The sequence below is a fragment of the Trachemys scripta genome, chromosome 11 (genome assembly GCF_013100865.1).
Source record: "Trachemys scripta elegans isolate TJP31775 chromosome 11, CAS_Tse_1.0, whole genome shotgun sequence".
NCBI classification, from domain to species: Eukaryota; Metazoa; Chordata; order Testudines; family Emydidae; genus Trachemys; species Trachemys scripta.
Window position 1 is genome coordinate 40896267 of NC_048308.1, and position 14728 is coordinate 40910994.

The 14728-nt window shown below is 40.5% G+C and overlaps 1 long non-coding RNA gene across 3 annotated transcripts in view; it reads right to left on the minus strand.

Moving 5' to 3' along the window:
* LOC117885152 overlaps window positions 1-14728 on the minus strand; it is a 101816-nt gene that overhangs the window by 6883 nt on the left and 80205 nt on the right. The window contains exons 3-4 of one of the 3 annotated variants that reach the window (XR_004647728.1): window positions 7811-7982; window positions 7649-7695 (exon numbers count right to left, since the gene is read on the minus strand). This is a non-coding gene — a long non-coding RNA (uncharacterized LOC117885152). Of the gene's footprint in view, window positions 1-4629; window positions 7696-7810; window positions 7983-14728 lie in introns of those variants that run through there. The other 2 variants (XR_004647727.1, XR_004647726.1) reach the window with 2 other exon arrangements.

Consider the following 14728-nt stretch of genomic DNA (forward strand, 5'->3'; position numbering starts at 1 on the left):
GATGGGGGGGGGGGATTATACCATGGTTGGCATCCCTGACCGTAGCTCTGGGCTCTCAGCATAGTGAGTCTCCTCAGGCCTGGTGTAATGTTGCCAGCACAGTGACAGTGGGATCTGGGGTCTAGCTGGGGCAGGTAAACCTGAATGGCACTGCAAATCCATGATCCAAGTCACAGTGCTGCTCAAATTTGGCCTGGCCACCCGTCTGTCATTTTGGGGTCCCTCTCAAATGGGGTCCCGAGGCAAACTACCCCTTTGGCCACCCCAACTCCCCGCTGTGTGGCCCTGACTCATCCAGAGCCTGTTAATGCTGCTGCTTGTGTTAGCCAGTGCAGGTAACTAGTAAATGACATAACACACTGTTTTCTCACTGGGGTGCTCTATGCTTCCTCTGCAATGCTATCAGTCCAGAAGTCAGAACCTCCCTTTGCCTCACCTCCAACCCTCATGTAGCAACATGGCCACCATCATCTCCTATAAACACGGAGTAGATAAACTACCTCTGGATATCCTGGAGAGCCAGCTGAAGCAATCAGCTCACACATCAGGTTGTTATACTTAGAAAATGAAAACCAGCAGGCTCTTATTTAGGAGATAAGGCAATACGCTGTGTTTATTGTGAATACAGAAAGAATTAATCAATTATAGCTATAACATTCTACTCACTCACACATTCATTCACACACACACACACACACACACACACACACACACACACACACACACACACACACACACACACACGTGATGCAAGGTTGTTGATATAGTTACCAGCCTTAGAATTGCTCATGCCAAGTCACTGGCCAGGTGCCCTGGACACGAGGATGGAGACGAGTCTTGTCAGATGGGCATCCAATGCTCCTGGAGGGTGGCTGCAGAACCAAACTCAAAGTTCTTAGTTTTTAGAGTCTGTCTTTATAGGGATTCATCCTCATTCAAATCTATAGGGTTTGCTTCGTCATGCTGTTTTCACATTTGAAGTGATAATCACTGTTCTCACGTTTGAAATTATAGTCAATCACGCAAATGGCACAGCAATGACGGCTTGTTATCTTGTTCTTCGGTTCTCCCCCCGCCATCCTTGGGGCAGTTGGGGGGTGGATTCCCACTTGCCCTTGGGGTTATCCAGTTATCTTACCCAACGCATTCTCATTCTTCGGCCTGTTGGTTTTTCCTCTAGATGTAGTGTTATTTATTAGGCTGGCACTTCAACCTTTTATTACTCTTTCAAACATACATCCGCAATCACACCCTATTTTACTTAACATACTTCCTACATTTTATTACCTATGCATTCTTTAACATAACTATTCTCAAATCATTGGGGCATGACAGACTCCAATGAATCTATCCATGCCACTTATTATACATGAAAAGAAAACAAGCAAGACAGGAATGTAAAAGTGGAGGAACAGCAAATTTTGTTCCTGTGTTCAGAAAAACATTTGTAACATGTTGTTATCTTATTGCTTTTAGAACAGACTCTTTGTCTCTGGATGTTTTTCTACAATTAGCACAGACCTTGCAAACTAACAGGCCTGCTTCAATTAGCACAAACTCAGCAGGCTGAGAGAACAGGCTGGGAGACATATTTCTTTCTAATAATACAAACCAAATCCAGGGTCTGTACTGAACCATACTTTCCCCAAAGCACCAATATATATTAATAATTACTTTTAATCCAACAGGCTCATGACATTAATAACCACAGAATTAACCTCTTCTTCAATCATAAAACCAGAACAGGGATATTTTGACTCAATGTTGCATTAAATAATTACGAGGTGACAATATGAATCCTTTGCCTTATTGCTGCACAGCTTTTACCGCCTGTACATTATGTTGTCTTTCTTTACTCTCCAGCCAAATGGCCTGATTCCATAACTGTACTCTATTTCATACTGTTACCAATAGATATGACCATCCAATACACAAGTGGTCTCTGTTCTGAAGTTCATATGGAAAGGAATGATTTACAAAGAGAAACTTAAATGAATCTTAAGTGACTATCTCAAAACAAGATAGAGATCTAAGGAAGTGGTCACAATCTCAAACCATCTCACACCAGAAGTGATGGAAACAGAGGCCTCGAGGCCCAACAGATTGAACTGTTGATGGCAAAGATTCCCATTAATTTATTTATTTGTTAATAAATAAGCAGAAGCTTTGTAGGGAAATCTGTTGAGAAGACTATATTAGTGTTGATGAATATGCTGGGACTTTTGAAGAAAATAGGAGGAAATTTACTCTGTAACTCCTAATCCTCAGTGCAGCAGAACATGTAACAGCAGGAACGTCTCAGTAAGGATTACTGAAAAAATTAATGGGCTACCTGAAAGATACTGTAAACTACTGTAACATAAATAGCAATCACTAAGGTATGGCCATTAGCACAAATAATACTTCACTAAGATCAGTAACACCCCCACTATCCTTCATTAACAATCACAGGAAATGCACACAGATCTCTTAGTGTACATATAGCAGATTCCCATCTGGAGTATCCGGTATTTCCTTTCTCCTCAGTATTGATGAAAGGTGATGGCAGCTGTTCTATATCATCAGCACAAGTTCCTTTATTGGCTGAATGGAAATTCTTACCACAAAGGCATTGACCATAATATCACAACCATCCCTTTTGCTGATTTGTTGGTGCTGCAGAACAGACAGTCCTCAGAGAGAGTTTTACAACTGCCCAAATGATGCTTTCTATTTGTAAGTAAATTTATGGCCTGTGAAAGGCGTCAGTGTTTTGACTGGCAGTTTTGGAGACTGAAGTCCTTTCCTTTATAAATACTAGAGGATTTAATTAGCACCTGTAGGCCCCAGGAAGCTGATTCCAAGAAAAAATCCTACAATAAATATCTTGTTGGTCTGAAGACAACCATGCTACTAAGTCATCCTGATGGCCCAAGGCTACCACCTTTAAATTGTTACCTTTAAACGCACTAGGTATTTTTGTGTACAGAAGCCCATTACTTCAGAGGCTACTACAGCCTCCCCCAAAGGGATAAAACATCCATTTTGGAGACAGCAGTTGAATACAAGAGCTCTTGATAAAAGTACATACTGCATTTGCTTTAAAAAGAACTTTCTTTTTGTTGTAGGATTAACATAATTCACCTGAATTCAGCTGTGGAAACAAAAACCAGTTCGAGTACTTGCAGCACTGGTTTGGCCCACTCTCAGGGTGGGATTTTTCAAAAGCACTCACCGTAGGCCTAATTTTGCTCCCATTCAAGGCAAGCAAAGTTTTTTCCCATTTCCCGCCATAGTGCTATTCAAACTTTCTTCCTTGAGAGAACTTTGGATTCATCCTTCAGTGGAGGTCTGAACAATCTGGGCCTTCAGGACTTAAGTAGAGAACAATCCCCATTAGCTCAATAGGTCTAAGAACTCACTCTGAACTTATGAACATGTTGTTGAATTAACATCAAAAAAGTAAGTGACTGATCATCTCTCCCAACATGCACCCGTTGGCCTTGATGTTATCTTGCCATGTCTTCAGAGGCTTTTAAAGATGCAGTAGAACAACTCCAGGGTTCAGATTGGGTAGGGTAGGAGGGTAGTTGCTGTATGTCATTGCTTTTCTTAAAATATATTAAATACACTGAAGCACGTCTATGAAGGGAAAGGAAATTCTTCTTGTTAAATATTTACAATGCAATCTTACAATGCAAGATAAGTGAGCAGGTCCATAACAACAATCAGTCAGTTGGGTGTATTCCCTTCAGTTCTCTCAAGTATACTAAGGAGTGTTAGCCGAGCAATAATATCCCATACACATGTAGTGCATTCCATCAAAGGTTCTCAAAGTGCTTTACAGACATTAATGATTCTAGCCTCAAAACACTACTGTAATAAGGTGATTTTCATTATCCCCATTTTACATATAAGGACACTGAGGAGTTCTTTGTCTTGATCAAAGTCACCCAACAAATTTGTGGCAAAGCAGGACTTTCTAACAAAAACAGACACATGGTCTCTCTCTTACACACACAGGGATAAAGTACACTTCAAACAGTAAGAAAGAAGTTCAACTGATCGATAATTTTAAAAAATGCATTCAGCAGTTTTTGAGCTTCTAAATAATTAACAAAAATATAAAGGACTTGTACTATAAAGACACTTACAAAACTCTGTTACAAAGAACATTTATGGATGTATTTGAAGTTTCTCTTTAGAGGACCTAATTTTGTATTCCTTATGCAGGCAAATGGCCCACTGAAATCCAAGGAAGTTTTGACTGAACCAAAGGCTGTAGGCCAATGCAATGTTGCTTTTAAACAATTGTAACTTAAAGTTTTGGACTTCCTTTTGTGACAAATCTCACTCGTTTCTCAATGTACCTAATGTTGCTAGCCTAAGCACAGGTGCTCCTGGATAACTGGACTCCTACCTGGCACATTCAGCCTGCAGTCAGGAGCCCTGCAATGGCCAAGTTCTGCAAAGTGCTAAGCACTCTCTAGTCCCATTAATACCCAGGGCACTCAGTACCTTGCGGGACAGAACACTAGGTGCACAACATTAAGGATGTGATTTGGCATGTTACTTAGGCATGTACCCAACTTTAAACCTTTGACTAATCCCATTAAAGTCAAGGGAGGAAAGCCCAAGGTTAGTCTGAAGCACAGACAATTCTAGGGGTGCAATGCATTAGGAAGTTAATGCTTCTGACATACAGCTGTTCTTGTGCCACTGAAAAGATAGACTCTTGTGTTGAATTAAAACTATTCATGGCAGATGCTGAATTTGACCTGGTGGGTGTTTTACGTATCAGCTCTATGTTTCAGAGTATATGTTTACATATAAAAATGCCAGCAAGTGCTTAACTGAGTTGTCAGCTTCTGGTGAAGTAATGGCTGCTGTCACCCTTGTGACTTCACATGTTGCCTGATTTGTCATTAAAAATCTGGATCAAAGAGTTTTTCTAAAAACTGGTTAATAATTTCAGCTCTTACCATTTTATATAAATCATGACAATTCAATAAGTGTTCATACAGAAAACTATGTAAGAAGTTCAAATAGAAATGGAAGATAGTCATCATTTGCTTTTTTAAAAATCTGTGGTTCTACAGCCACTCCTTTTACCCCCACCCTCATTTAGCAGAAATGGGTGCCGCAGCAGGAACTGTAAAAGACCAACTTCTGATGTAGCTCTAGCCAGTGCTAGCACCTGGCAATTAACATATTGCCAAGGTAGTAAATCAAATGACACATTTGTTTTGGTTTTCCTCCCATTAAGATAGATTTATTTTGGCAAAAGGGAATGTGATTGTGGTTAGATTGTAAGGAACAGAATGAAGGGGTAATAGAGAGAGACTGATTAACTGCTTTCACTAAAACAAGAATCTCCTGAACCTTTGTTCAGTACTCAGACGCAAATCAAATGGTTTTAGAGGTTCTGAAATGTTCACCCCCACCTGCATATCACTTTCAGAGGATAGAGGGGAAGTCACCAACCACCCTCCATGCCCTTCTTTCCTGACTCCTTGTCTTCTAGGGGAAACCCTTCCATCTCTGGTTTCTTACTTTAGGCCCAACCAAGATGCTGCTGCTCCCCTCCAGGTCTTTTGAGAGTGGCTGAATGACCTACTCCTTCCTTTTTTCTCTACCCCATGCAGCCCCAGTCTCTGTGGGATTGAGTGAGGGATGGGTTGGCCAATCAGCCTGTTTTCCATTTTTTCCTCCACCAAATCTGCCAGATTGCATCTTCTGCTTTCCATTTCTTGCACTCGATCTGGTGATGTATGAAAGTGACTAGGTGACTTAGAGTATTAAAAATATGGTCAAAACTGGAAAAGGTCATACTATACTTGATTCAAAGCATGATAAACAAAGTCTACCCTGCCTATCTGGAAGAGCCTCCACTGCATTCTAATGCAGAACTATCTGAGAACCCTTTGCCACCTCCCTCATCTCTTCCAAGGTTGGAGACTTCAAACTGTCCATCCACAGAAGAATGCAGAGTGGGTGTGGGCATCTCATCCTCTCCCCAGAAGATTCCATCACTCAGAGTGGCTTGTAAGCACCAGAAAATGGGAAGTGTGGCAGCAGTATCAGCTAGCCATGTAATGATAGAATGGGGAACACAGGCTAGCCAGCTCCAGAACACTGAAAGGAGTGGCAGCAGGCCAAGCAGCCAGGGTCAGATCAGCTGAGCTGGTAGCATCAGGCAATGTGATTCCCCCCTCCTCTACAGACAACCCGAAAACAGGTATCAGGCTAATAATGCTTACTTGCCATTTGTAAAGTGCTTGCAGACCTAGGGATAGAAATGTGCTAACATATTGTTATAATTAAAATATGTTCTTTATGTGAATCCTTGGACAATACACTCCTTATGTGACTCATTCCATCAGTGCTTAGCGTTGGGTTGCCAGATGTAGATTGTCCTAGTGTTCACATATATCAAACCCTGCCCCCTTCTCTCATATTTCTTTGTGTGTGTGTAGAATATGAATGTCTACTGCTACCCACGTACACTGAACATACTGTGGTATCCTCAACCTTAACTTCATCCCTTTAGTTGGAAGAGCCATTAATGGTAGGGGACAGCCAGCTTTAAAAATGTACTATTTGTTTCCCCCTTCCCCAGAGCACTTTGCTAGTATTTGCGGTGGAAAAACAACTTTGAAAAGTTTCCAGAGAAACAAGCATGCAAATTACATCTGTCTGCAATGGGAATAGAACTTATAGTAACCTCTTACACAGTGTTTCCTCTCAATATTTTTTAGTTGGAATGGCTTGTTTTTCCAGTGGAGGTTTAGAGATGTCTCACAGATATGTCTGTTTTCAGAAAATAACCACGTATGGTTACTTGAACATACCTTTAAAAGAAATCTGTTTTTAAAATCATTCCTAAACTATACTTGTTCCCCTGTGCATGCGAGTCAAAAACTACCATCTACACATCTGTTCTTCATACCTGAGTATGCCTCAAATTATGAAACACAGAAAGTAAACAACAGTCTAAAGCAACAAGAGATTGTACTACACCCTGAGATTCCCATAAACCTCCTAGAACAATTCTAACCCCTTGGAAATGGACCCTACCTCGTAAGCACCCAACCTCCTTACCTCACATCCATATTCCATTACACTTGGGATTTTCCCAAACTGGAATTGATTTGTACAGAAATCTGGTAATTTAGCCAGACTGTTATTTGTATGTATCTGTTCCCTAATAATGTATGAATAAGTGGTGTTTAAAATGGCTGCTACTAAAGGTAATCAGCCATTTTAATTATTGCTTGGCCTCCTACTTCCTCTATCTTCTGCCTTTCCTGCCTGCCATTTTTTTCCCCAAAGCTCAGTCCAAATGGGGTTGGGCTTTAGTGTGCAATCCCTCCTGCTGCCCAATCTGCCTCTCCATGAACCCTACTCTGTTCCCCTGAGAAACTGTCCCTGCTGCCTCCTGTGATGCTCCTGCTGCCCAGCCTTCTTGCTGCCATGCAAGTGTTTAGGGGGGGAAAGACCAAACATATAGAATTACTACAAAATAAAAAATCTTTATTTCTCTTTGTACAAAAAATGAAATACTCACTATAACCATTTCCCACAAAGTCTTAAAAGGGAAATCCATCCAAGAGCCTCATTAGGGTATAAGATTTCATGCAAATACACCAGAAAGGGTAAAAATACACACTTATGTTCCTCAGGCTGCTTCTGGATTACGATCTCCATTCCTCTGATCTGAAAGGAAAAAGACAGCCAGCTAGGGTCAGACTGTAAAAAAAAGCTTTTGTACACTTGCTGAGGGGGTAACACAGTGCAAAATTAACAAATGAAGCCTCAACCTTGTACCTACCCACGATGTGGTGGTGGGCCATAGCCTAGCCCCTCTCACTGGTGTCTTTAAATCCCCCCTTATCTATAACTGACACATAAACGGAAATTTAGTTGTGGGATGTGATTGGGCTGCACACCCTTGCCCAGGGAAGAGCAGACATGCGGAAGTCTTGCTTCAAGTTAGCAGCCTGCTGGGGACAGAGAGAAGGGAAAATATTATTTTATCAAATGAAAAGAATACCAGAAAAAAACTGTATAAAAATTATATCAAGCCACAACCCATCTCTTCAAAGCCAGCAACGTCCCCAGCAGACCTCTCCACTACATGGCCTGCCTCACCCAAAAAGTGTTCTGAGAGCTTCTTTACATTATTGCGTTCAGTCATTGTATGGAAAAATCTCTCCACTCATGGTGCTGCTTGTAACCAATTAATTGCTAATTATTATTATTGTTACACAAAAGGACACATGCAACAGTGGCCTTAGGCACAACCACAATACAAATAAATAATAAATATGATCTGTCAATGGTTTAATATCATCCTAATATGACAATTCAGTCAAAATTCAAGACCCTGCCACCTTTACTCATGTGTGATTCCTTGCTCAGTGTGTAGTCCTGTTGATTTCAGTATGACATGAATTCAAATTTATTGTTTCACTTTTCTCCACAGCCCAATTTCTAAATTTCCTGGCGCTGAACTCTTCAGGACTATCAGGCAAAATATTTTCAGTAGCGGTCACATGCCTATAGAACTTGCTCTCTATATAGCCAGACTGTAACATACATGCTGTAAGATACACACCAGCAACTTTTCACTCAGCACTGCTCACTGAAATACATTCCCTTTCACTCGCTTACTCACATTCAAAATTCAATATTCACTTGGCATAACACCCTTCCCAATGACATATCAAATAAAACAATGTTATCACTCTATATATTCAGTACATCCCTTATAATTAAAGAAAGAACAGAAGACAAGCATCCAGTCATTGTTCTTGCCTTACGGGAATACAGTGAACCCCTATACTTACCATTAGCATAGATTTTTAATACCATCCCCAGTACTATTTGAATACCCTACAAACTACCTATCCCTGTGCTAGTGGGAAAAATGGAACGATGCCATATATAAACACCACAACTAACAACAATGATAGAAAATGTCCCCTCCAACCAAACCAGCTTCCTGGTGCTCATCCCCATAGGTAAAAATTCAGCAGTCAACACTACATAAATTGCCTCATACAAAAATATTTGAACTCTGACATCCTTTCAACAGGTTCAGTGATGCTGTTTACAGTATTTCAGCCTGTCCCCAGGTTTTAGTGTCATAAATGTTTTCAGCTACTGTTGTAACAGCTACTCTCAAACCTTAACCCCATGACACTGCTGGCATAGTACATTCCACTGCTGACAATAGCATGCACACTCCGGGGGCTTAACTCACAGCAACAAGCACTCCAAAACATTTCCTCCTTCCGTACTGCAACTGGCAGCAGTAAATTACTTACAAACTATGGGCCTGATTCACAACTCCATCATGTCAGTTTTTGGCTGGTGACTTGAATGGAGTCATATAGGTGTAAAACTGCAGTAAGGTGGTGGTGAATCACACCCTATGTATGTTTAGATAATTAGCCATCTTTTTCCTTGAACCGTAATACACTTTCTCTGTAAACGGGCAACAGAACCAATCAGTGTACACATTTCATTTAGCCTACAAAGTAATTTTAGTAGCTATCATCATTGTACCATTTGAAATATTCTCTGTTCACATCAAATGATTTCCCCTGTAATTGATGTCATAAAGAATATCTGTGTTAAGTTGTCTTCATTTCCACAGTTTTCGATCCTTATGATGATCAATTATTTATGTACAGACCAAATGAAAGGCAAGATTGTAATGACCCCTAGGGGTTTAATGGTGTTATAATAAATCTTGAGAGCAGAGCTCAAGTGGGTGTTGTTAACAAAAACCAGTGCTGGACTAACATGCTATTTTTTGACATAGTATTTTTTAGAGGAAGTGAAAGAATTGACTGGGAGGAGCTCAGTTTCTATAATTCCTCTCTTCTTGGTCTGCCAATCAGCTTCCACCATTCAGCCCTTCCCTATGAGGCTCCCGCCACTCTCATCCCTTCCATCTTCTTCCTCTTTAAAAAAAGAAAACCGTACATTTATTGCCAGTCCTATCAGCCCCATCACTTTGTCCTCCAGCTTGACCTCACTGTCTTCATGTCCCTAGGCCTTATTATGCCAGAAACTCCAGCATGACATTACAACATTTGTTTTAAAAAGTTAAAAATTCATCTTTGTAGCAGGTTTATTGTGAAGCCTGTATAAAGTTAGAGATGGGTTTGAGCTGCAAAGTTTGCATCTGGATCAGAACTTCCCAAAGTCTGACGCTATTTGGACCTATGGTTTTGTTTCAAGCTCACAATACTCTCACAACTTTACATAGCACAACCATTAATCAATATTCATAATTTAGAAAGCATCAGACCTTCTTGTAACTCACAGCAGATTTTTAAAATCATTTCCTTCACGCCTCAAAACCCCATTTTTCCTCTCCATGGATGAAACTCTCATTGCAAACTCTCATTGACTCAAATGACGCCAAGATTTAATCCCATGTATTTTCTCTCTCTCTTTTCCCATTCTCTATAGAAAAGATAGGTCAAGAAAGATATATGTCAGATATACCATAAAGAGATTTTTCTCACCCAGTTGTAAATACACGGGGCCTCATTTATACAGAGGCCTCTTTACACTGCCCTACAATAATTTGTTACAGTAGCTTGCATAATGTACAGATTAGCAACAGATGCAATATAGATTTGCATTTTCAAACGTCCCTAATGATTTTGAGTGCCTTAGGTTTTGGGTGCCCGTTTTGAGACCCCTAATCGGGACCCAGTGTTCAGGTGGCAGGTACTCAGCACTCAAATTGGGCATGCAAGAACTGAAGCACCCCATATCACTAGTAATTTTTTTTTTTTTTTCAAATGAAGGCCATGATCTCCATTGGTCTCCACTGACACAGGGACAAATTCTGAAGCCCTTGGTCAGGAAAAGACCCTCATTGGAGTTTTTATTTTAGCGAGTGCTTTAGGATATTACCATTTCCTTTAAAAAGACACATCATGCTGCTAGTACAAATTCCAATGCACTATTACATTCTGACACTGTATGAAAGCAAATCCTTTCCATGGTGAGGGGCAAATGATGTGAACAAAACTGTACCTACCTTAGGACCAAATTCCACATTAAAGTCAATGGGAGTTTTCTTCAATTAAGGATGGCACAATTTGGCCTCAATTGATTTGTATAAAAACAAATGGGGCAGCTGTTACAATCAGTGCCTTTGCCATTATATTTCCTTTTCTTTGCTTTCACGTTGTTTCTTCTCATAATATACTTGGAAGAAATAATGACTCTTGTAAATGTCAGCAAGGAGCTAATTCTAAACTATAAAGCAATCAAATCCAGAAAGCAGACCAAGATTTAGCCTACTTCAATAACTAGAATTTACAGTCTCACACAATGAAATGTTTAATAATCAACTATTTAGCTATAGTGAGTTAGACTTTCACTAGGATCATCTGATCACAGAGCTCTATGGGTGGAAAGCACTATATAGGAGCTAATTGTTAAGATTATTTATTACTAACAGCAGTTCACTTTTTATAGAAGTATTCTGTTCCTTAAAGATGAAAGTAGGGATGGACAAAACAATCAGAACCTAATGACGAGCTGAAGACTGAGTTTTAAAGGCTTGGATTTCCCTCTCTTCCCAGTTCCCTTAAATCCTCTTTTCCTCCCTGAAACCCAAGAGACCTCCAACCTCCTATCTACCCTGTTCCAAATGCTTCCATAAGCCTCTGTGTTGTTGACAGCCACTTGGCTGAGCACCAGGCCATAGACACTTTGAATAGCTTGGCAGGCAGGATACTCTGGGGTGCTTGTGAGCAAGGAAGTTCTAGAGTGTGGGAAATGTGCATCATAAGGCCCTCCAAAGCTGTCATGCTCCTTGCAGCCTTAGATAGGATGTTTTCAGGAGGGGGCTGGGTCATGAAGTGAAGGCAGCAAAGTGGTGGGGTAGGGGTAGAATTATAGAGTTTAAGGCCAGAAAGGCGCACCAGATCATCTAGTCTGTGTCTAACCCAGCTCCTGCACATGAACCCTACAACCAAACGAGATCAAAGTGTTACAACCCACAGGAGACTAGACTATGATGTGCCACAGGCAGAGACTAGGAGGGGCTGAGGTACACCAGTGACCAAGCCCCTGGAATGGCAGAATATCTAAAACATTAGCATAAGCACCTACATTTTTGGATTATTATTGGAATTTAACATTTTTATAGATCCATAGATTCCAAGTCCAGAAGGGATCATTGTGATCATCTAGTCTGACCTCCCGCATAACACGGGTCATAGAATTTCCCCAAACTAATTTTTAGAGCACAGCTTTTAGAAAAAATATCCAATCTTGATTTAAAAATGGTCAGTGATGGAGCGCCCACATGGGCCCATCACTAAAAGCTTAACCTGCCTCTAAAAATATCCCTGCAATTCACATAGTACAGGCAGTTGTTTGCCAACAGACTAATAATAGATAATAGGCGTATTTCATAGTAGATTGTATTTTTAAATTTCCATTGAGTCCCCAGGGGAATTCCCACAAACAGCACTAAGGACTTTTGCACCAGCACTTGTATGGTGCATCAGGAATTGTCATAGTGCCCGGGGGTTACAGTGCTTGCATAGTTATAGTGCTGCTGTCTACAATAAGAAATGCACACAGCAGTGTGGCTCACCAAATCCATTATTTCTGACAATAAATCTCAACAAAAATTGCTGCTTTTTAAAGGACATCCCAGTCTTGAGAAATTATCTGGGCAACATGTGAGGACAGTGTGGTATGAAATGAGAAATTTTGTATGACATTCTGGCTCTTCATGTGAAAAATGGTCTAAGATTCCATTCATTACTGAGGTCTGCAGGGCTTAAAGAATACAAAGTAAATATACAAAAGGCTTCTCTCCTTAGATAGCATTTATCCTCTCAAGTGTGGAGGTATGTTTGATTAATGTGTAGCAATCTAAGGGATAAGATGTCATGTTTGTGTTGCGTGAAATGTGAAATGACAAGGGACTCATGATGTTTCCTGATGGTGCTTTTATGTTCAATTATCTTGGTTTTTAAGCGGTTTGTTTTGCTTCTGCTATGTGTATAGGCCCATGTGGCTATTTTAGTATTTGAATCACATGACTTAGGTCACACAAGGTGGAGTTTTGTATCTGGTATGTTTTGCCTTTGAATAGGTGCCAAAAGCTCCCTTTCCTATGTACACATTAGACCATCGTGCACAGCATTCACAGATGAAATTCCCTTGTGAGGATTTTGCATCAGGTAGAACTGCATGGCTAGGGCTGCACTTGCCAAAGGTGATTAATGTACTAAAAGGTCCTTGTGAATCCTACTTCTTTCACTAAAATGAGCAGGAGTTCATGAAAAGGATACTCCAGTGCAGAGTCCATGTCCTAATGGTTCTTAGAAATCCTTATACATCCTGAATCACAGACCAAATATCTGAAGAGAAGTATAATGGGCCTTTGCATTGGCTTAGCTAGGAGAAGGGGTCACAGATCACCTGCGTTCCTGTTTGATTTCCCCTCCCTCAGAATACGGAGTAGAGCTAGCTTATTGAATGTTTCCACATCGTGGATTGGATGCTGAAGTGCAAGTGTTTCTTTTTATTCACTCCTTTGCTTCTGCTACCTTCTCCTGCTGCCTCAACTCCCAAGGGAACTTCTTTCACCTTTTCTATCCACTAAATCTGTGGTCCCAACAAATGGGATTCTACTGGCAACTGCAGGAACCAGGTAGGATTCTCTGGATGCCTCTCGTCTTAGCAAGCACATTGTATGTGACTCGGTGCTGACGATGTAGCTGGTTGTCCTGACAGTTGTGGAGTTGTCAAAAAATTAGGCGCTTTTCGGAACAGGCGCAGTTAAAAATTAACTTTAATATTAGAGACTTCTCTTTTCTTCTAGTGCGAAAAGTTTTATCGGGGCTCATTGACCCAAAGTTTTTGCTCTTACTATTAATGATTAAGTGACATGACAGATCATGTGAAAATGACATCTGAGGTGAAGTCAATGGCAGTTTTGCCATTGACTTCAGTGGGGGCCAGGATTTCACCTACAGTTTTTATTTTTTTAGAGTAGTTTGGCAGATAATGACACCTTGATTATATATGAATGGGGAGCTCTACTGAGGAAACTGAAGAAACACTGCTGGGGGCAGTTATAGACGCATGTGACTGCTGTATGATGGCAGTTTCTGAGTAGCATTACCTCATTTTATATGGCTTGTTTATTTTTTCCCTTTATTATGGAGATTCTTCTCTAACACCACAAAGCAGTAAAGGAATCCAACATATCATTATAAGATAGGATGAACATAGCTCCATCGTATTTAATTTTGTATTTTTTCCTCATTCAATCAAAACATTTCAGCATAACCAACCAAACCCTCTATGACAGGTCTTACAAGACCAGGGTTGTTAGTCCTGACCAAATTCCAGTTTGGATAATTATATTCTTCCTACCTAATTTCCACTCGCAGTCTCAAATGGCTACACTCCTTGTCCTAAACTACTCCTGAGTAGTGGTGCTATGCGCTATTACACAAGCACTGCATTCTATCCAAAAGGTTGCTGCAGTCCAGTGATTTCTCTTTCTGTTAGTTTATGAAACATTTGGGGATCTCTTAGGAGAATATTATAGGTAAGACAGCTTTTAGATAAGCCCAGAGTAAAGGGTGGCACATACCTGGGCCACCCCAGAAGAAGCATCAGGAAGGATATGTTACAATTCCATTCTGTGATCTCCACTTGCTGTGGGAATGGTGTACACTCCTTGACC